The 24,163-nt window shown below is 38.2% G+C and overlaps 1 protein-coding gene across 6 annotated transcripts in view; it reads right to left on the bottom strand.

Annotated features, from left to right (window-relative positions):
- SEMA6D (semaphorin 6D) overlaps positions 1–24,163 on the bottom strand; it is a 245,611-nt gene that overhangs the window by 110,548 nt on the left and 110,900 nt on the right. For all 6 annotated transcript variants that reach the window (XM_058033410.1, XM_058033416.1, XM_058033414.1 and 3 more), the window contains exon 2: positions 18,745–18,825. The gene's annotated coding sequence lies outside the window, so the exon portion shown is untranslated. The remainder of the gene's footprint in view (positions 1–18,744; positions 18,826–24,163) is intronic.

Below are 24,163 nucleotides of genomic sequence, written 5' to 3'. Positions count from 1 at the left end.
TGAAGTTAAACATTGACTCTCCCCTGAAATTCTATTACTTGGCTAAAAAAATCTAGCCATAAATATCTTAGTTATCCAACATATATATATATATATATATATGAAAATATATATATGTGTGTGTAGGTATGTATAATCCATGTTTAACAAAGTTGCATTTATAACACTTATCATGGCTAGTAAACATTTTAATTATTGATTTCAGCTGAAAAATTCCTGAGGCTGAGCATAAACAAAAGAAATAAGTATCTGCCTGATGGTTAATGTTTTCATTCAAGTGTAGAGGTGAAGCTATAGATCCAAGAGATGGAAAAAGCAATTTGTTATTTTCACTCATATTTAGAACCCTGTTAGTGGATTTGTGGAAAAAAATGTCATATACTTCAAAAAAACTGGCCATGAATTAATGTTTATAGATTTTATTGCTTTTTCCAGCTCTCTATATTTTTATTCTTTATTCTTTTTAATAGTCTTAAAAAACCCCTAGAATTATAATTTTCTCCCTACAGATGCTGTCTTTTTCTACTAAACAAATATCGATTTCTTGCTTTTTCCCTTTTTTGTTCCCCCCTCCGCTTTTGTTTCAAATGGATGTAAACTTATCTCAGATATTTTCGTGCTTAACATCAACAACTTCATTTCACATGGGTCTGATAGGGAGTCCATGATCATCACACTGCTGTATACCACGAAAGACTTGTTTTTTGTTCATTGTTTCATTGCATAAGATTTCCTTTCCTATTGGTTTTGGGCTACACCTGAAAAGCACAGCCTGCTGTCCATCATGGGCAGCCCTGCAGGGAGCTCCAGCCTGCTCGCTGGGAAGCACCAGGGAGGAGGCAGAGCTGCTGATCTGCTCACAGGACTCTGCCCAGCACAGATGACCTTTCCCTGTGTGCAGGCCTGTTGTGAGCTAAGAACATCAGCAGAGAGCAGACAAACAGGTATCCATGGCCCTGAAAGCCTGGCCAGAGGTGCTGTCACCAGCAGACAGGGGCACATCAAACTGCCAGTTGTTCTGCTCCTGGAGGGTTTGTGGCATATTGGATTCATACAACACACCTCACTTGATTAGTCATTGTTTTTGGGTTCTGCATTTGGCAAAGACCTTGCTCTGAAACTCAGGAAGGACAGCAAGGGTATGACTCTTCTCAAATGCATCAGCATCAACACTGGGACAAACTGTGTGGGCCATATCTACTCAGATTAGGAATGGATAGAAAACCTGATAGGGGATGCCCCCAGATACCAGAGTCTAACAGTTTAGGCTGTATTGAAACATCTTTAATTATATGAGAATCAGATCAGGGCAACTGAGCCTTCCTATGGCACAAATGTATCATGTTCCTGGGCTTTTGTTATTTTTATGATAATAAGCCAGGTATGATGATCTCCATGAACAGAGAACACACAGGTTGCTGAAAGCCTAGCTAGACAAAAATTCGAGGACTAGCACCATCCTGTAAAAGTTCTCTTCCTCTTTTAATTGTATTTTCACTAGAAAGAATCTTCTATTCAATTGAAATAATTTGCATTACACCTTTCCTAATCAGACAGGACAAGTTTAGTTCAAAAATGTGCTGGTGTAACAGGATGGAATAACTGGAGAATCACACCCCAGAATGTTTCTCTTCCACTCCTTTTTCTGCACCTTTATTCTAAACTTATTTTGTGACAAGACAAAGACAACAATGCCCCTGGATTCACACTGATAAAACTCCACTGACTTCAGCAGTTAATGCACGTTTAGTTGTTATTAAGTGCCCCGAGGGTGGTATAAAGTCCACACCTAACATCTAAAACACATTCCAAGATCAACAATAGCAGTCACCAGACAATTTTCCTCTTTACTGAAGGTCGCTCTAAACTTTAAATGCTTCTCTTCACCTCATGTTATACACACTACAAATGACTGTTCAGTTGCTCTTATAAGCTTAAATCCATATACTCCAACTTTGTACCCAGAAGGCAATTTACAGATGATAAAAGGCAGATACCTCTTTTGCAGCACACCTGCTCATTTTACCATTCAGTCTCAGAGAAGGAGAAACAACTGGGTGTTAGAAGATCCTGATACCAAGGATATACTGGTAATCAGTGAGAGGAAAAGGTGGATCTTTAAAAAATTTCCTTTTAAGAACAATTGAAGGCCAGCTGACAGGAACACCAGACCATGGGGGCCACTCTGATGGCTTGGGACAGACACAGCCCCAGTGCCCAGGTAGCACAGAGCAGCACATCTCCTGCTCTTACCAGGTGAGCAAACCAGGAGTTTCAGTAAGTGCTGAGCTACTGTGCATGCAGCCACAACAAACCCTCGAGTTTCCCCACACTTACCCTGGGTGCTTCCTGCACTTTTTTGTTGATGCACCCCTCCCACAGGGCTGTCCCAAGAGCAGCAGGTCAGGCTTTGGGGCAGAGGTGGCTTTTGCAGCACACAGGCACCACCCAGCTGCTGCTCAGAATCCTGAGCTGTGCAGAGCACACGAGTCCCATGTGCACCCAGCTCTGCTGGGCTGCCTCTGCACTGGCTCCAACAGGGAGTAAAATGTGGAACTACAGCATCTTAATCATAAGCAGTGACACAAAGCCATGATTTTTAAAAATAAAAGTGCATTGAGAACTTCTGGGCATGTGTGACAGATAATTACTTACCTACATCCCTTGCCTAAAAGAAATATGTTCATGTGTTTTCTCTAGTGAAATATTTATCATTCCATAATCTCATTTCATACATGCTCACAGTAATTAGGTCAGACTATGAGCATGAGACTATAAGGAACCAGACAATCTTTTTTTGTTGTTGAAGCAAATCAGAAACAATTCTTAATTCTGTTAGATTTTTTCGTCCCTTTAAATAGTTGAAGACATTTATTATTAAACTTCCTGCTTTGACAGAATTTTATTAAAAGAAATTGATTTTACTAGCTCAGACTATTATATTCTGCTGAAGGACAAAGCATCATACCTAATTTTTGTTCCTGATTTTTAGTAAGAATATTTTTAAAAATTCAATGAGCCATTGACTGCATATCCAGTGTCACAAGTGCTATTGCTTTAAAAGACTAATAATCTTTCTTGTAATCAGATTTCAATATACTAGAAATTCTATTAAAAAAAAAAACACCAAAACTTACTTTAAAAATATTCTTTCAGGAAAATTACATTTTAACAACTAAACACAACAATATGTTAGATTACATTTTGAGCAGAATGTTTACCTTTCACTGAGTTTCTCTGCCAGCTGTGTCAGCATTGGCTGTATAAAAAAAAAAATTAAAGGAGCTGTTTATTTTTTTTAATTGCCATGATCATGCCAAAAAACACAATGTGTGGGCTGGAGACAGAGTGCTGGGAGCAATATTATTCATGTTAAAAACAGTTGCCTGATTTGCTTTCTTTGAAAATTAGGATACTATAAATAGCAGCCCAGTGGGATTTGTCGATTGCAAGTTGTTTTAAAAGCTGCTAGGATGAAACTTTTGAAAGACTTACAAAAGATAAAACAATTATTGCTTGTCATTTACCTTTGGCCTGCATTAGACCTGTGTTTTTGGAGAGTTATGTATTTAATATAGATGTATGACCTGTTTCTATGCCTATGTCAAAATACAAAATTTTTAAAAGAAAAATTCTATATTTATTTCTATATGTCTTTCTACAAACCAGGTACCTTAACTCACTGTTCTGTTAATCATCATTAAAAATGTATTGCCAAACTTCTATTAATTCTTTGTTGGTAGGTTTGCAAAAATCCTTCCCACAAATCAACTTTGAACAATTCGAAAATTATGATACAATAATTCATCACCAGAAGTTCTATCAAGCCTCTGTCCCACAGCCGTCTTTCCCTTTATTTATTCATATTTTAGCACCTTGGTGCCTCTCCTTTTCTGCTTACTTTACAGATGACCAAAGGCAAGCTTCCATTACAAAAACCCAATTCACCAAACACTGCCAAAGGTCTGAGGAACCAACAAAGCCTGAGAACACATAAAACCCTAATATGAATAAGAAGAAACAAGAAGAAACAGTTGCAGAGATTTTATCCAAGCACTTTCTTTTCTATGAGAAATTATACATGACATTCACTGTTAGAAAGCAGGCATTTTGACCTGCGTTTGGAATAGGAAGCAATGGGAGCTATTGGGATATGCCGACTTTTTAACAGCAAATACGAGGAAAGAAATAAAGGGTAAGCTGCTAATTTCATTCTGAGCAGAGGGCCAACAAAGCAATGACACAGACTGTAAGACCTACTTAAATTCCTAGCTTTGCCCACTGAATTCTGTTGAGTAAAAAGAAACAATTTTTTCCAAACATTCAGTGTTTCTCTAAGAGAAAGAATTTTCACACAAGCATTTTCATACTGCACTGCTTACAATAAACCATACATCTCTGAAAGTGGTGTGGGATTTTGGTGTGCATCCTAAAGCAGGAGGCAAATGGCCCAATGGCCATTTTCCTGAAGGCACAACCTTTCACCAGGACCCTGCTCCGAGGAGTTTTGCTGCACCCCTTGGCAGTGCTCAGAAGCTGACAAGCCAGGCTCGATGCCTGTCTGCAGGTCCTTCTGCAGCTCCTCTGTTCTCTGACTGTGCCTGACCTTTGGGTTTACTCAACTCCACAGTCTCAAACTTGGTTCAGCCTGACATCTCAACTGCAGCAACAAATTTCAGAAGAGCACAGCAGAAAATGGGAAAAGAAGGGAAGATGGGAAAGAGGGATGTGGTAACAAAGAGAGGAACACAGGTCAACACTGTCCCAACAAATTTTTAACCAGTGCCATATTTTCCTTTGGAAGCGAAGTACTTCACGATGTGTCTCACACTGTCATCCCTAACTAAAGACTTCTTTTTGTCCTTATGTAAAGCTGTTCTTAGTAGAATTGTGCTTGACTAAGAAACAAAGAGCTAAATCTGACTTTAAAAATATATTTAGCATTAAGAGGTGATAATTATCTTCTGTCCACCATAAAAATTCAATCAAAGTATGAAAGCCTGGGTTTATCCTATACAAACCATGGAGAAACAATTAAGAGTGTGACAAAAAGGCATCGTATTTCTCAGGAGAGCTGACCCTGTTGCAAGGATAAAATGATAACTAGTGTCCTGAGTCCAGCTCGGTGACCTTCTGGAGCTGGAACTTTCAATTATCTCAAATTAGCTGTGTCACATGAGCTGGCTTTGTGAGTGAGGCTGGATCAATGCAGTGCACCTCACTGATGATGACAATGATCTAATCAATCTCAGTCACTCAATGGACAGCAATGAGGTTGTGAAGCAAGCACAAAAAAAAGAATGCTGAGATCTGTCATTGTCAGGGTTACCTAGAGGCTCCCCATTTGTGCTTTTCCTTTAAATGCTAATTTTAAACGATGAAAAAATAACACTAAGTAGCAATTTCCTAGAAGGGGTTTTGTCACATCTATTCAGACGTACATTCTGCTTGCCAAATTGCAACCTGATGTTCAATAATGCTGTTTTTGACACTTCTGTGTAATAAAAGTGAAGATCCTTCTTTGCTCAAGGATGTCTATGACACTTTTGACACTTCTCTCCCAGAATTGCAGGCAGCCCAGATGTTCTTTGCATTAAGAAGAGCATTGCTACAGCTGCCATGGAATGTCAGAAGATATTGGGCTCTAGGCAAAAGCAGCAAAGGGCATCCTTCCTCTTTTTAAGTGAGGAGTAATTTTTGGAGAGTAAAACCTTTTGATTGAAACTTAAAGCCTCAGAGGGACTTTGTAGGCAAGAGACACATTGCATTTTCTCTGCTCATGTTTCAAGGTAACTCAGAACCATTACATAGCAGCTGTTTCCACTTCTGTTCAGAAAAAGATTCCTTACTTATCAATGCCAGCAAGGCACTACTGTATCTGCTGGACATCTGGATGTTATGATTTGGGCAAAAACGAAAATAACAGCAAGAGTTCCTGGTGATAGACTGAGGCCTTGATTTCTGGGAACTTACAAGGCTGCAAGACCCAGTCGCTCCTGGATTGTTTAGGCTTCTCAAGACTTCAATCCAGGGATTTACATTCACAAGTGTCTCCTTCCCCACGAGTGACAGATAAAGAAGCCCTGGCTACATGAAGTCTCTGTACGCCAGGATTCTCTGCAGCTGGACTAAAGCAAGGGTTTGAAGACCACATCATGTTCCTGAAGTGTCCCTGGGTAAAACTGACCATATTTTCTACATCATCCTCCTTATGTCTGTCCTTCTACTGTCCCCAGAACAGCTGCTAGTTGGACTGGGTAATAAACTGGACTATGTTTCTTTATTTTAAAAATACACAGGTTCTGCTCTTTACCATGGGCCACACAGGCAGTGGTTCTGTGCACAACAAAGCGATCTAGGATGCGGGGTTCCATGGGTAGCTCCCTCAGAAGAAACACCCTAAATTTAAAGTAAAGCCCCAGGGCTCACGCAAGGCACCGCTCCTGTCTGTGGGTGGGCTGATGAGTCACGGTGTTTGCCTTCATCCTGCTGCTCTTCAGCTCCATCTCCTGGACTCACCCACTGCTTTGGAAGAGCCACCTCCCCACACCATGCCTGTCCTTACAGGTTAGCACAGAGTCTAATTATTAGGTTTCCTCTGAGAGGAAAAAAAAAAAGTGTGATGGAAATAAAATTTCTAATTTGGAAATTTCAGTGCACGGATCTATTTTTGAGTACTTGCAACAGAAGTTTCTCTGCTGGACTTATTTTTTTGTTTGTTTGTTACAGAAATCTGTGTGATTAATACAAATTCTAAAAGGCTTAAAAGAGCTCAGAGGGATGTTATTTATACTCTTTTATAGACACTCCAAATGTTTAAGGTAGTCTCATCATTTATCTTCCTTAAAATAACATGAAATGGAATTGTATCTTTTTTTAGAAATGGAATTGTCTTTGTTAAGTCTTTTCTGTCATATCCAGGGAGCTGCACAAGTGGCACAGAAATTTCTTAAACAACATTTTACTGGGATTACTCCTTGCCTGGCCGTCCTCTGTGCTGCATGGTGAGCTGGAAGGTGCAGCCTCTGTCAGCTTTTGGTGCTGGTTATAGTCCCAGCAGGAACAGCAGTAGCCAAAGTGAGTACTGCAAAAATGAATATTTTTGGGTGCTGCCAGATTAAAGTTCCTGTAAAACTCCTACATAGCATCCAAAGAGCAGTTCCTGTAAGACCTGTGGCATCCATACTGTGATTTTTGTGCTGTGCTGCCCAGCCAATTGTATCAAGGAGCCATCAGCCTACCCAAGAAAGGCAATGCACAGCAGCAAGTGCTGTTGTACCCGACTACCAGGTCCTACAGGACACCTGAGATCCACCTGGCACTCCTGATCAGACAGGTGTGAAGGAAGTCAGGATCACTACCTAACACCTTATTCCAAATCCACAGCAGCAGTGGCTGGTGAGCTGCAGGGCCTGAGCAGGCTGAAGTTCTGGTCCATGCTGCCTGTTTGGGGTAGAATGCTAGAGACCCACCAGGGATGATGCTACTTTAGCAACAGTTGCCATGCTGTCTGCTCCTTTCCCAGACATATTCCCTGGTGTGGGTGTCACTTTCACAGTCAAATGCCACTGGACACAGACTTATGGCAGTGATTACTATGGAAAGTAAGAAACACAAGGACAAATCATTTTAACTGAAGTGTCAGCAATGGAAAATGGCAGTCATCCTTAAATGTCATAGTGCCTCCCAGTTGGGCCTGGGCTCTGTGAAATGGGGAAAGGACTCCAGAATTGCATAGATCCATTATCCTCAATGGTTCAGGAGGACAAGCTCATTAGGAGCTGCAGCTTCATTAGGTAGCAAGAGCTGCCCTCCTGTCAGGCTATGATCTATTTCTTATCTTGGATTGGGCCACAGGTTTTCTCCCCCACATCCCAACCACAATTGACTACCACACCTCACTGCTTTTGGTGATGGAGCGTAGATTTTGCTTTAAGAATTATAAGCGGGAGTTTCAGTAATACCACAGGAAAATCTGCTAAACATTACTCAGTACAACCCATGTGCAGCTTTGCCCTTACTTCTCCTCTCTACTCTGGGATCACTTGCCAAATGGCTGCAACTATCAGGAGCTCCCATTACAAGGCTAATCTATGCTCAGGGATTACACACACCTGAGTGCACAGCAATAACAAAAACACTGAACCACACCTCTGCAATATATATTTACCTTTGAAGAGATCCAATATATATATTTACCATTTAAGAGATGCCCACATTTACAATGCAAATCAAATAGTAAAATGAAACCACAAGCACCAATTAAAAATACTATTTAAAAAAAAGTCACTGTTTCGGACATGCTGGAGGCTACAGGGATAAAGGCAGGACACTACTACAGGTAATCCTTTTTCCTTTTAAATTTTGTTTTTTAAAGGCTACATGAATTAACATTTAATCTCATTATAATGTTATATACTATTTACAAAGAATTGAAAGAGTCAGAAAACAAAAATATTTTAGAAATTTCTATGTTGTTTCTTAGGCTTCCGAAAGAAGTGCTCAGATATAATTGCTTAAAGCAAACTTCAAAAGACGCAATACACCAGCAGCTGCAGCAAATACATGGCTTTTTCTATTTTAATTATCTGTTTCTTCTAATAGGTTTTACAAGACATATATGAATAGAGATCAGAGGGAGAGACAGATTTGATATTTTACCTACACTATTCTGAAAATGGGGTAATAATTATAGAAATAGCTAAAGCATGCATGGTGGTTGGTTTGTACTAGAGAACCCCCCCAGTGTTTCTCTTCTCTGAGTTCAATGATTAACTCCACTTAAAACCCAATCCTCGTATGTCTGTTGACAGAAATCTCTGCAATATAAAAGATTTAATAGCAATACTTGGCATAAAATATTTTGGCAAAATGAATTGAATATCACATCAAACACAACTGAAAGGCAAACCTCCCAGCCAACAGAACAGTTCCAACAAACTCCAGATTCCAGTGTCCTGTTATTCTGGCAAAATCAAAATTACTTCTATCTTACAGAATTTCTATAGTCAAAGTGAAAGTGCTTTAGGTATTGATATTTGTCTTCTCTGCAGAGATGTTGTACATATTAGAATATGGCACGACTCTGCTTCCTTGCTCAAAACTGTAAAATATATCGCTGTCCTGTTTCACAAAATATAAAGCTGTTCTGATGAATACACAACTTTCATTTGGAGTTTAAAAAAAAAACCTTTTCATGCCTCATTTATTTAGAAGCTCTTTGCCTTATCACTGCTCTAGCTATTTAAAGCACTGTTTTTCTGTTTATCAAAGCCAACTTTCTTCTTTCTCCTTTACATTTTTAAAGGAGAAAAAATTAAAAAGCAACCTTTCCACCGGCATTATTCTCATAACACATACCAAATTGATTTGAAAACATTAGGTTTGCCAGATTTCTCCTACATGTTGAACTGGAATCTAAATATTGCTCCTTTATTCATGTAAGTAGAAGCTTATTTATTCAAGAAACAGTTTTTGGGGGATTTTTGTAATGAGTACAGTGAGAGCAAAATTTGAACTAGTTTTTTTGGAGTGTTTTTTTGTTTTGTTTTTTTTTTGGAACATCAATTTTCAGGCAATTTTTGAGCATATAATTGAACATGAAGTCAATTATGGTTTACAAGGACTCCTTTGATGCGTGGCTCTCACTGCAGAGGCTGTAATGTGTGCCCAGCATCCCTCCTGGTGGCAGAGGGGAGAGAATGCCCATCCTTCAGTGGCCATCCTTCATCCTGGCAGTGAGCAGAGCTCTGGGCCTTTCCATGGAGGCTCCTCCATGCCTACCAACATGGCAGAAATGGGGAATTCCCTCACTCACAGGAAGCTTTTCCCTGCTTATTAAAAGAGATGGAAGTCCAGTTAGAAGTGCATCCCATAAACTGGAAATATGATCTCAGCAAAAATCCCCATTTTCACTCATTTTTAAATTCTCAAAACCTGCAGCTTTTGTGCTGGGCTGTTCCATGATTCAGCAGGTATTTCTAAAGTTTGAAGGAAAATTCCTCTGGATTTTTTTTAATGTTGTGAAAATGGCTGAGCCTCTCATTTGCCTGGTTATTTACCCCATTCCAAACTCCAAGACTGTTGTGCCTGAGCCCTCCTGCAGTGAGGGCAGAGTCCCAAAGAGCTGTGATCACACACCGAGCCTGACTGACCCGCTGAACAGTCCCCACTCAAGAAAAATTGAATCAGAGGTAATAGAAATGTTTGGGACTCCATGGATCCTACAGAGAGTCCTGCACAAAGCCAAAGGCCTTTCTGTTTGGAGTTAATTTCAAAAAGTCCATTTTTTTAGCTGAGCTAACACCACAAAGGTAATGAATTCCACCAGTAAACACAACTAGAGCACCAGAAGCATTGCACACCTCCCCTGAAATGTTCCCTTGTCAATGAGCTGGAACTACATCTGATCACTGCTCCCCTCCTTTCACACTCATTTCAGTCCTGTGCCCCTGTCACTCCACTGACTACAGGCAAAAATGCCAGGTAATTCCCAACCAATTTCCTTTGTGCACACACGAGCCCTCATCTCTTCCAGCCACCGGGTATCATGTACATATTTCCTCTTGTTCATTCCACCACAATTAACACAATTCTCTAGTTTAAAATTATTCCTCATTAGTACACAGTAATATGAAAATAAAAAATAAATTAAAAGAAAATTATGAGCATGCAATTAAACTTAGAAAACAGGCCAGAGGGTAAATGCTTAATCCTTTATAGACACAGTGGTGTAAATGTGAAGTTGACTTCTGACATGGGTGGAATACCTCCAAATTTATACTGGCAGAAAGAAGACAATCTAGCCAGCAGTTCCTAAAATAAATAACTGAAATAATGGCTCTTGAAAAACATCATTTGTAACATAGATAAAAATATGAACATGTTGCAAGATCTCCAGACAAACCAGGCAGGATTATACTGCAGTTAGAGATGATATTCTAATGAAAATATAGACATGAGTTTAGTTTAAGTAAGAAATAAGTCTCTCAAATATCAAACATTCTTTTCTCTGCATGAAATACCTCTGTATTTTCAGTACTTGCACTGGTCTATGCAATGTGACATCTACTTTTGTACAGATGTGAAAAACTGGGATGATAGAATTGGTTTTGAAATTGTTTCCTACCAGAGGTACCCTATTCCACTAAAAAGGATTCTGTTTCTACTTGAACTCTGTTTTAGGCCAATTCTTGTTTAATTTTATTGTTTGTGTTAAGTTGCAGACTTGCACTAATATCAGGTGTTATTTTCACACGAGCTGTAATATTCTGACCTGTGGTTATCACAAAATCCTGCATTCTGCACATGTCCTCAGTTAATGTGAATTATTTGTTAGCTGTTAGGTGGATTTATGCTTTTCATCTTAGCCTGAATGTGCCTCATGAGCATTCAGATAAATTATTCTGAAGGCATTCAGGAGCTAAGCATCCAATTGTATTATGTTAATATTACACAATATCTCTACACATGCATCAAAGGACTGTGCCATTGTTTACTCAATATTTTGCTTTATTATATAAATATGAGTCTTAATGCCAATGCACAAGTTCCTTTTTCTCCACAGTGTTTAAGATTTTTCTCAAGTCCTGTTGATGCCATAATTGAGGTTGAGCATGTGCCTAAGTGCTGCCTGAGATGGGTCCCTATTCCCCAACGTGCTGTTTGTCTCTGGTAGCTGATGGAAGATTGCCTTACTCTTTGCTCATTAATATAAATAGATCTCATCCTCTCTTTGCATGAGCTGTGTGCCACAAAAATCAGGCTTCTGATTCTGTTATTTTCAGTCCCACACAGTTAAGAATATTCCGTGCACCTATTTGTGGAATTGCACCTACAAATTTAGTAATTCACATTTCACATATCTGGGGGGAAATAGAGACTTCTAACTTTAAAGTGCATATCAGTGCACACAACAGGGGTAAATTAAGATTAAGCACTGAACTTCAACTCTGTGTTTCCTGTCTTTGAGCTTCATTGTGCCACCTTAATATTGGGTTAACACAGTATGTACATAGAATATTTGTTACAAGATTTGTGAATAAGTGATTCTCATCTCCTCTGTAAGGAAAATTGACTCCATTACAGGAGAGGAGAGACATCAAGCTAACATTACATGAAGTCATAATCCTCTATTGAGACACTGCACAATGACATTGTTAACATTAGTATGCAATATTTATTATAAATAAAAGAGGCTATTGAGGCTTCCAACCCATAATCAGCTCTGTGTGGATGACTTCACTGTAGGAACACAGTGGAATTATAATGAGGATAAAAGATTTATTTATACCTAAACATGTTCTCATTAGTAATTCTGCACTAGCATGTAACAGATACAATTGAAGGACCAGCAGGGTTTTTGTGGGGGCTTTTTTTTTTTTTGTTTCTTTGGGGTTTTTTGTTTGTTTGTTTTAAATTACTACTTATTGTTTGCACTTTGACTGTGAACATTTAGTAATAAAATAAAGGACCTTATTAACGATTTGATTGTACTGTGTATTATTAACTCTCATGAATGAAGAATGATTCCAGTTTTATGGAATACACTATCATCCCATCACACCATAACGTGGAAATCCAATAAGCCATTAGCTCAGACCTTGGTAAAAAGGGGGAATTGTTTCTGAAGTGATCCTACCTGCAAATGTAACACACAGTCACAAAGCACCAGTGCCATGTAAGAGTCTTAGTGATCTGCCTTTTGTACTCTTTTCCAAACACCCTATTTCATATTTCTTTTAACAGGAAAGGACAAACCCTCACTTCATGGAAGGCACCCAAGCAGTTGCCTACAGACCCTTCCAAGATCTCTCACAGAGTTTGGGCTGTCATCTCACAGTTTGTTTGGAGGAAATGGAACTCAGCTTAATGCCAAATCCTCTGCACTACCTCACTTTGTCTTACTGCCATAAATCTCTCCCTCCTCCCTGAGGCCTGGGTTGACTTTCAGACCAGTTTTATTCACCTTTGCCAGGTGAAACCTAGGAAAAATAAGGAAATGGTTCAAATATATGTTCCAAAACCACTGATTTGTTCAAAACCAAATCTTTTCTAGCTGGTCTAATTTGTCGCCTTTAATTGTATTTTGATGTTCTCAAAGAGTTCTGTTGATAAAATCTCTGTTAGAAAAATCTTGAAGATATTTGGGGATATTCCACTACTAATGGACTTACAAGAATGTCAGTATGTTTATATATAATTTGGTGAACATTTAACAAGAACCCACACCGTAACACTACTTAACAGAATCACCAGGAATAAATGTTAAAGTAATGCATTGTATTTTATCTTGGAAGAATGAAGTTCATCAGGTATTCATTTCTCATCCTAGGAAATACACTGACATGGTTCATCTCATTCTAAAACTGTGTTTAAGTTGATTGTATGTAAGCTAACTGATAAGAAAATCTTATTTATATTGAAAAACAAATAATTTAATTTAGAACCACTCAGCTCAGAAGGGAAAGCTCTTAACAACAATTACTGAGAGATCTGAAGAATTCTACTCCACCTTCAAATGTAGACTAAAAAAACATTAACTTTTTCTGTTAATTTCAGCTGTTCATTTTCAGCAATAAAATATCAAACCCCTTTCTCTCGAAAAACATCAACTCCTTGAGAAATACCCTTTCTTCAGCATTCTGTGGCCTTAGCCTTCTCCTTTTATTCAGTCTTTTTTTGCATTAAATTTTATTTATTCTACTGAAAGTGGGATTAAAAAAAAATAAAAAATGCTTGAATTTTGAAAACCAAGACATTATTCCTAGCCAGACCTGCTTAAAGGAAGTAGCTGCAAAAAATGAACACAGCTGACATAAGTCTCCTTCATTTCATATGCTCTGTCACCATACTTATAAACCCACAGGCTCCATTTAAACAGAAAATGCTGAGAGCAATTAGCTTCCTGTTACAATATAATGGAACAAAAAATACAGAGATTGCATGAGTTTCATATAGTAAATACAATGTCCTGTTTAGAGCTCACTACCCTAGGGGTTTTTGCCTCAATTGTGACAAAGTGCCTGAAGTGATCAGAAAGATGAGTTTCAAAATTCAGATGAAATTCTTCCCACCAAAAAAATGATATTTGCATATATGTAATATTATACAAGTGCACAGTGTAGATTTACAGACTATCCATTTGGGATACAGATTATGAGCTTCAGCGCATTAAATGAAATTTTTTAGAAGTATTTTTATATTCATAATTTCAATTATTTTGTGCTAACGATGCACAACACAACCAGACTTGGAAGGTCTCTACTACCTCTGCTATCAATCCAGCTCTTAACTCTTTAACCTCCAAGGGCCAGGCCAGGTCCTACTAAATGCAGTGGAAACAGTGTCCCTGATTCACCAGAAACAAGATCCACAAAGACCTTAAATTCAACTATTGAACTAATATTATTTTCTTTTGATTCTTGCATTTTTCAGGCATAAAAATAACCCAGTTTTGTTTCTTTAATGGGTTTTTCACAGTAATCTGGGTGGCTGATGCATCTGCAATCTGACAGAACAGATATCTCTTTTTGCAGTGTATGTAAGTTCCTCCATCTATCTCAGAAAAAGTCTTACAAAGCTATTCAGAACTCAGTACACGTTCTTTCCTCTTCACAACTCATTTTCCTTTTTTTTTTTTGTGACAACCTAGGCAATAATTCACAGCTCACTGGGTCTCCTAAATAACCCCCTTTATATTTACATGGTAGGCATTCCCCCCATTACCCTGCGGGATTCAGCCGTGTTGGCAGGCAGTCATTAGGAATTCTTAAAACCATGGAGGTTTAACATCCCCTTCTGTAGTGTCTTTGCAAACACCCTGTATGGTTACAATCTCTGCAAATCTACAGAAAATCTCGACAATTTAACAATAACATAAAATGTGTCATTTGGTAATTTCTAAGTGGTTCCTTCTTTGGGTCCCATCCAGACTCACACATGAAGCCTTTCAAGCTCAGAAGCATTTCACCCAATGGAGGATTGTTATGTTTCTTTCTTTTGCTAGAAAAACCAGCAAATCACACCTGCTATTGATGAATGAAGAAAAGTCCTTTTAGAAAACACAGATGAATTAATATAAAGCTAGTAAAATGCATTATGAGAAAGACGCTGAAATCTAACACTCAGAGAAGTGAGATTTTCACTAGAAGGTCATTTTTTCACCAGAAAGACATGATCTAAGTACAAAAGAAGAGCCAAATTTCCAGGGTTTATGGTCTTGCTCTGACTGAGGAGCTCCCTGCAACTGACTTCCCCATTCCTATGGAAAATCATTAGAGACACAGCTCTGCAGACTTGCCACTGACATCTCCCAGCTGGTCACTCAACCCTTCCCTTCCCTAACACAGCAATAACAACACCTCCTCAAATCCTCTAATCAGTGCCAAGTACTGTTACAGAGCTTGGAGGAACATGAAAAGAGAACCTAGAGAAGTTGATTCATATTAGCCTTGCTGCTGCTTGGTTCTGGGAACTCCACTTGTTCTGAAGAAGTCTCCAAACAAGCCTGGAGAAGCACATTGCCAATCAATCACACCCCCAGCAGTTTGCATCCCCTGAGCCTTGAACTGACACAGATGTTCAGAACTGGATTTATTAACTGCACACTGATCCAGTTCAGAACTGGATTTCTTGACTGCATGGATAAATAGTTCAAATTAATATATCAGAAAAAATCTCAAGGAAAACTATTTAATTTTGAAGGAAAAAAAAATAATACAACCACCCTTTTGTTTACAATTGGACTATTCTCTTTTTAGCATTATCTGAAAGTTTCATTGGGGTATTTGTTTCTTTGATGAGAAGCAGAGCCTTCATGATACAATGCCTCGTATGTGTCACAAAGTTATTAGATATGTCCAGATTTAAGGAGCAGATTCTGGGGAATTCTTAAAATTAGAGCCATTCACACTGATCCAGAAGCCATGACAGAATATGAAAAGTATGCAGTGACAGTTTAATCTGCAATGCCTTTGCTCTTGTTAGTGAAATGAGTAAATCTTAAAAAATTAGTAAATCTTAAATATTTAAGACCAATAGGCACTTCAGTTTCCCATGCTTACAAAGTCCAAATAGCATGCTCCAAACAATTTACCACTACAGTTGTAATGAGAGAAAAGGGTCCAAACCCACCTTCCCAGATTATTTGGAATTTTATTTAATCAAAGTGAGCCATTCTTACATTTTTTCTTATGGAATTCTGTAGCTTCTGAGGACTACTCTTTCACTTTTGAAATATTTGTAGAATTCAATATCCATTTTTAATTTAAAATGCATTGGTAATGCTTTTTAAAAAGCTGATTGTTTGTTTAAAATTCAAGTAATAAAAGTAACACTCTATTGAAAGAAGGCCTAGGTGCAGAGTGGTATTTTTGGATGCTAATTGGTCATATGTACCAGCCAATCATGGAACACATGCTAAAAACACTCAAAAGTGTTCAGAAATGCCTCTCTAAGTCATAAATCTTTTACAGGTAAAATTATGTGGGAGAAGGAATAGAAAAATCACATTCAACATCTGGAGTCAGATGAGTTTACTGAAGTAAAATTGCAAAATTAAATTTAGATGAACTTAATTAAAAAAGGGATCCAATTTAATATGGACATTCATCAACTTCTGATTGAAAATCTTTCTTGCCTCAAGAAAATAATAAACTATGAACACAAAACCCATATAAAGGCTGAAATGAAGTGTGAAGGGATGGTCAAATAAAGAAAGGCAGGAAGAAGGAACATTATTTTTTTCTCATTTAACAGACATCCATATACACACTTTCCTTTAATTGCACAGAATATTGAACTATTTTTAAACTCCATAAGAGTTCAACAAGCGAGCTGGTCATCTGCATGCCCTGAAGGTCATTCCTCCTTCTGAGGCATATGCTATGTATTTACTGATAACATGAATATGCAAGTTCCTCTTTCTCTCTCCCTCTATGTCTTTCTAGTCTGCCAAATTTTTCTCCTAGATCCTGAAGGACTTCATCTAACCCAGTTATAGTCCTTAAATGCCCATTACCCGAGTGGCTCTTGCTGAAGTGAATGGGAGTTTTGTCACAGGGCTGGGATTCAGATGACTTCTAATGGATTTTCATTTGCCTCAGCTAAGAGACAACAAATGCAGCTCTCTTATTTTCCTTTGCTAGGTCATTGCTGTCTTGCTTTTTTTCAGGGGAAAAAGATCTAGTGGTTTAGTCCAGTCACTTCTGGCTTTCATGAATTCTGTCTGTCAGAACAGCATTGACTTTCAACTCTGAGTCACAGCACTTATAGATTTTAGTAATGGCAGACAGCAATTTGAAAAGTTAAGAATAGTGTTCTTAGGATCATATTGTTTCCTTAGAAAACTGCCTTGATAATTTGTTGTTCTGCACACTGGTTATGTGATCAAGAAACATGATATGAATGCTGTATTCTTTTATTTCTAATAAAGAACATTGCTAGAACAGTATGCACTGAGGGAGATACTGTCCTTTATTAGAATCACATTCCCACATTATAAAAGTCACCCAGCAATAATGAAATGTAATCTGTCTTGAGGATTCATGATAACACAGCATTATGCTCATTTTTATATGAATAGAGCATGACTGAATAGGAATACTATTGTTGTTGAATTCATCTTTAAACAGTAGCAGTGATTTTATTGAAGTATTTGGTAAATGATAATGCTAGAGGAATGTTTCCATGTCAGAAAAGTTCTTGCTTTTGCAGTGTAATCTAATTCAAAAAAATATATACTTCAACAGCCTGTAACTGTAAGAACTTGGAAGTGCTGGTACTTGACATCTGTATTACAGTGACCTAAGAGCAGCACGAGCACGACTGGCCAAGCTGGGTCCAAGGGCTGGCCAGGCCCTGCCTCCAGCAGTGGCCCTGGGTGGCTGCTGTGTGCAGGAGTGTCACACGGAGTGGGGTGACTTCCCACACCTCCCACCTTGCCAGGGCCCAAAACACTCCACGAGGTATATGGCATATCATTTTGACCGACAATATAATCACAAATAATATTATCTAAAGTTTGGCATTTCTTCCTGAAAAAGCTGAGCGCTTAGGCACCAACAGGAGTTCCAGTTAAACCAGCTACCCAGCTACTGTAGAAGGTCTGTTCCAAATGACACAAAAGTACAGCAGGATGCAGCTACCCTCTCTTCCCTTTCTCTTACAAAGCCTGGGAAACCATCTCTGCAGCAGGATTTCTGTGCCTCAAGATGCAGATAGATTATGTCTCCCTACAAATTTCTCCACAGCAGTATTTGAAAATCTGACTCAAGGTTTGATGAATCAGACTAATTACAACAGAGAGTGCATTAGAAGAGAATTTGTAATTTTACAACTTATTGCTTTGTTTTCAGCAAGAAGAAGCTACCAGATTTCCTTTTTGCACATTTTACTTTCTCTTTGGAATCTGCCCAATGGTTACATTCTCTGAAATACAATGTCAAACCTTCTGAGAGCAGTTACATTAGTAGAGAGGACAATAAAAAAAAGCCCTTTTGATTTTAGTCTGAGGAAAATTGCTCAGAACTTGTGTTCTGAGCTCCTGAGCTCAATCTCTCACAGATCAATACATGTTCTTATTATCTCTCTATTGCTGTATTGGTCAAGGGGAAGTGCTTCATTTTTCACACAGATTCAATTGTAATGTAACCTGACGGACACCAGTAATATTCTAACATGGAACAGAATATTCCATAGGAGTAAAATTCTAACATGAAATTCTATGGCATCTTTAGAACTTACCACTGAGACCAAATGTGAAGATCCTTAAATTGCTGGCATCAGTGTTCCTGTAAACTCTGGCACAACTTCAGATGTGTTATCCTGCCAAAAGTCAGAGGAAAATATTCATCAGACAGATGATTATTTTTAATCACACTTAGCCAGTACCCATGAAAGCCTTATTTCATAAATGCCTACTGCAGGTTTAATGATAAGACCACTACAATAGCTCTGAATGCAACACACCTGCACATTGGCTTTTCAATGTGAACCTGAATACTGATTCTCAGAGGGTACTTTCTGTAGAGAAACTGTCCTTTCATGAAAGCAATCCAACATATTTTACCAGAAAAAGAAATAACACCATATTGCAGTATTAGTTTTAATAAAACCTCAATAGAAGGACGCCTCCCAGAAAAAAGCAAACAAACAAAAATGCACAAAATTGGCCAACCCTAAATTAACGAAGCGTACAACTCATATGCAGTTCATATTCCTTTCAGATCAAAGGGGTTTTGAAGTTCAAATAAATTTGCCTCCTAATAGTTTTAGTACAGGACTATCTCTCTTAACATCTGAAAAATAACATTCAGAGTTGGCATTTAACAGCTTATTTGTATTGCAGCACTTCAGGAACAAGAAAACTTGTAATTTCTACCATATGTGGAAGGTTTCTTTAATTAAAGTATTTCTGTTTCTCTCTGTCAATTTTTTTGTCAAAAAACTCCAGCAAAAGGATTATTTAAAAAAATATATGTGTAACATAATTATTTTTGCATAAATTTGCATATGTTACTGTAAATACAGATATGTACATGTATACATTTGTTTCATTAATGTTTGCATGGTTACTTTATACACGGTTTAAATGACTTCTGTTTAGGAGAACATGAAAACTATCCTGAAGTGAGAGCAAAGAAGACATGGGATTGATAACAAGAAACAGGCAGGTGGTGCAATGTTCTTGGGTCAGACCAGTTTTATGATCTTGTAACACTCAAATCCAAGTTGTCTCTATAATGACAGAACAAATTCAAAACAAGAAAAAAACTGTAAGGAGACGACATCAAGCCCTAGATGAATTCAGAGGACCTCCACATCTCTCCTTTCCTCTTTGACTCAAGATACCAATGAAAATATTACCATTTTCACTCCTTAGAGTGAGCTTTTCAAAGACACGTAGGGAACTGGGTGTCTAATTCCTCCAGGCAGTTTTGAAAAATGTATAAATATACTATATAGCTCCTTATACATCAAACAATATCCCAGTGCACTTCACATTAATCTTTAATCTAGACACTTTAATCTTCAAATCTTCATACAATAATCTTCAATAAAAGATTCTTTCAGGGAGTTTACAGTATATTTAACACAATTTAAAAGCTAAAAGTGCATTGCCCTAGCTTTTAATATCCAGAAAAGGTTTTATAAATTAGATTGACCGCAACCTGGCCAAGGTTTCTGTATTTTTAATAACTTTGGAGGAAGATTACAACAAAAGGGTGCTGGAGGGAATGACTTGGCTGGTTAAGCACCCCAGAACCACAGCAGCTGATCCCAGAGTTTATTCAGGATTTCCCTTCTTTCAAGGTAAGTACTTGCATCTCCTCATACATATGAAAACAGCACACGTTACATGCATATTACTCTGTTTTGGCAGCTCTCTGTATGCACATCTGGACGTGAACATAGTTTCCATATCTGTATTTCTGCCAAAAATATTAACTGTTAGAATAATGTGCCAGGCCCTTCTGCAGGGATATAGCCATGACTTCAACTGCTCCTGGCCTTTACTGTTCCCTCCACAGCACCTCTGAGCTCTACCCATGGAGCAGGACTCCACAGCATCAGTCCTTGCTAAATGCACAGTGGAAACACTCCTCAGAATTTGTACAGTGAACTGAGGACAAAAGGCAATAGGTCAGTATGAAGTAAGAGGGGGGAAAAAAAAGAAGATAATAGCCATTATGACAGGCAGGACTTTCTCCAGGGAACCTGGTAAAGGCACATTTTGAGGAGAAATTTGAAGAATCAGCTTAGCAGAAGCATCTGAAGTGTTCCAGACAAAGCACAAAGGTGCTGCCTTGAAAACAAGAGTTGAGGAGGAAATTGACACCGAGTGAAGAAAGGACAAATGAGCTGCTGAAAAAAAGGGAGAGTCACCTGAGAATAATGGTCAGTAAACAATACAGCCAAAAAAAGAGAAGAAACTAAGAAAATGACTTTTCTAACATCATTATTTGAGTTGTGTAAGGTAATCTCTGGCTTCCCTGTAACCTCCAAAACTGGAGATGTGAGAAGGCAAATTCACTAAGGAGCACATGGAGGAGAGAGGAGTGCTATGGAAGCCAAAAGAGGAGAGCATTGCAGTATGATTATTGAAGTTAAAACAGCTGATTGATTCACAGGGTCAGAGGTGGAGTACCCACTCTGATTAGACTGAAGAAAGTTACTACAGACTGGTTTGAGCACTTCCCATTGACTACAAAGAGTGGGAATTAGATGGAAATGACTGTAGCATCCTCCATGCATTCAGGGACGAGAGCCTCTCAGAAGAACAGGCTGGGTAAACACTGGGATATTTTGAATAAGGGAAAGGCTAAGGCAAGCTTGAACAGTTGTAACAAAAGGGAAAAAGAGAGTGACAGATTGAAGGATAAAAGGGATCAGACAGGGAAAAGCATAAAGAGGGTGAGCAGAGGACAGCAGCAGAAAACTCCATAACTTGTGACAGGCCAGAGGACTGTTTCAGACACAGAGCAGCCAGTGAAGGGAGCAGTTATGAAGATCATTTGTTTATCAGTTCTCATAGGGAAAAAATTGTCAAGATCCTTCTCAGAAAAAGAAATTGTAGTGGGAGAAGAGGCTTTGAAGAATGACTCAAAGGTGCTGAAGAGGAGATTAGGGCTGTGGTGAAGATTTCAATTACAGTAGGTAGGCAACTGAAAGAACTGAGAAAAAAGAGTATCTCTGCCATGGAGGAGTTCGATTGGTCACAAAGTTTCTCTGCTGAAAATATCTATAGGAACAGTGGTCTTGGTAGCTTTGAGAGATTCAGAGAGAAGGCAGAAGTTAAACTCAATCAGTTCAAGAACATCACTTGCTTTTGGGCAAGGAGACTAAGGGAGGAGAGACAATAAGTTGCTGGTCATGTTCCACCCTTGCTAGACCAAGTAGTAAGTGGGTCTTTATTTAAAACTCTCATGTGCCTGTCACAGGTGAATACAACTTGATAAGAACTTGACAAGTGGATAAATTTAATATACCATGAAGATCCAGCACTTCAAAAATGACTTCAAAAAGGTCTCTGAATACCTGGTTTATATTCAGACATGACACCTGAACTGGCTGAAAGATACAGGCATATTTGTTCCACTATGCTTTTTATTTCAGAAAAATACCATGGTTTGTACTTTGAGGAAAAACATATGAAATATTTAATATTCATGGGACATATTTCAGAGTGAGGACATGAAGAGTTGGTGATCTGGGTTAAAATTTCCATTCTTTTCATGGTCAAGCCCATTCTAAGCTAGAAAGATGCATATCTCATTTCTGGCAATGCAGATGGTTTTCAGCACAGAGTTTTGAGCAGAGGCAGCAGTGAGCCCCTCAAAATATTGTCAGACAAATGGCTGGTACAATGTCTGAGAAAGCTAATGCTATGATTTCTGAGGCAAATTTATAGTCCTGGGAAGCAAAGAGAACTTGGGGATAATAGTGTTTCTAATGGTCCAGAAAGCTTAGTGAAAGTAAACTACAGTAAGACATTGAAAATAGATAATTTTTTTAATGAAGACATTTTCATATTAAGGATTCAGATGAAATTTTACACTGTTTTAACAAAGTCAGGAGTTGAGACTAAAGGAGTGACAATGAGAAAAATGGTCAAAAATTTAAGTGAAAAAGCTTTAAGATATCCTCAAGTCACATCCAAATGCATGTTTAGAGGGAAATCATCAGCTGAGAGGACATAATTGATGATTCCCTAAAAATGAAATTTATATTGTAAGTGAGAAGGATCTGTGATGGTATTCATGACTCCAGCTTGCTGACAACGTGTCACAGACGGTATCCAGTACAACAAAGACAAAGACAAAAAGCAAGAGGAACATTATTCTCAAGCAAACATTGACACTTTCAAAACTTTAGAGATAAGAAAGATAAACTAATGCTTAAACTGGTAATGCCCTAAAAAATTCTGTAGGAACCCAATGCTTAATTTTATCCTTTAACTTGACTGAATAGATTATCATAAAATACTCATTAATTTACACATTGTTACTTTGTGCAAACTATTTTCACAACACCACAGAAAAAAATCCAGTAGCACCAAATATAACAATTTAGAATGAGATTTTTCACCATTTTTCCTCTCCTTTGTGAATCTACTCTTTATCTATTTCCATGTAAACACATGGAATTTAACAGAATTTTCCAAAATAGTAATAATATTTTTTTAATTCTTTAGATGTATATGCATACATCAAAAAGCTGCATCTATCCACCTTGAAATGATGTTCATGCTTCACTAAGAAGAAATGCAGCTCAGTGTAGCAACGTCTGCTAGTGCATCTAACAGTGCAATGAAACACTGGAGAACCACTACTGGAGTTATTGCCTCAAAATAATATCAATCCAATATCAAACTGGTTACGTAACTCAGCTGCCACAAGGTTTCATACAGTATAGAAAAGCTGCATTTTAATGTTTTATGAGGGAAGGAGAGGAGGTGTGAAGAGATGTGAGTTCTGTTTAACACTAAACTGCTTTAATGCTGTGAAATATGTGGAAGCAAGGTTAATTGAAAACCTGAAGTAATATAAAATTAGGTTCAGACTTTAACAGAAGTACATATGGTATATAAAACTCCATTGAGCCCAGGTGGATAAGTGAACATTTTTAATGCACATTAGTTGGAGAAATGAAGAAGCAGAAGTGAATAATAAGTATTACTGAACTAATATTCTGAGGGTCTGGAAGAGAGATAGAAAACCACTGTCATGGAAACATTTTATGGATTAGTTTTCCCTCCCATCCAAAGAGTACTGAGTGCCCCATTTCCCTGTAGTTGCTGGCTGTGGTTATCATTGCCCCAAGGAAAAGGGAGTGGCTTTCAGAGACAGACTTTAGGCAAGAATATCTGGACTCCCCCATAAAGACAGAACATGGGTGAGGGGTTTCACACAACAGCTCTTTTCTGCCTCAGCACTCCTACACCCTGCAGGAGAGCAGCCCAGGACCGCAGAACAGAGGAACGTGCAGGTCTGCCTCTGTCCTGCAAGGATAGTTCTTTCTCCTTGGGCATGCTTTAATTAGGCTAGAGTTATTCATGATCCCCAAGAAACTGTAGGAATCCTGCTCTGAATATGCATTATAGAACAATGTGCCCCACATAATTCTTAAAAACCATTTAATTATAAGCATATCTATCTCTATA

The sequence above is a fragment of the Melospiza georgiana genome, chromosome 13, assembly GCF_028018845.1.
Source record: "Melospiza georgiana isolate bMelGeo1 chromosome 13, bMelGeo1.pri, whole genome shotgun sequence".
Taxonomy (NCBI): domain Eukaryota; kingdom Metazoa; phylum Chordata; class Aves; order Passeriformes; family Passerellidae; genus Melospiza; species Melospiza georgiana.
This window is presented reverse-complemented; position numbering and strand designations above follow the sequence as displayed.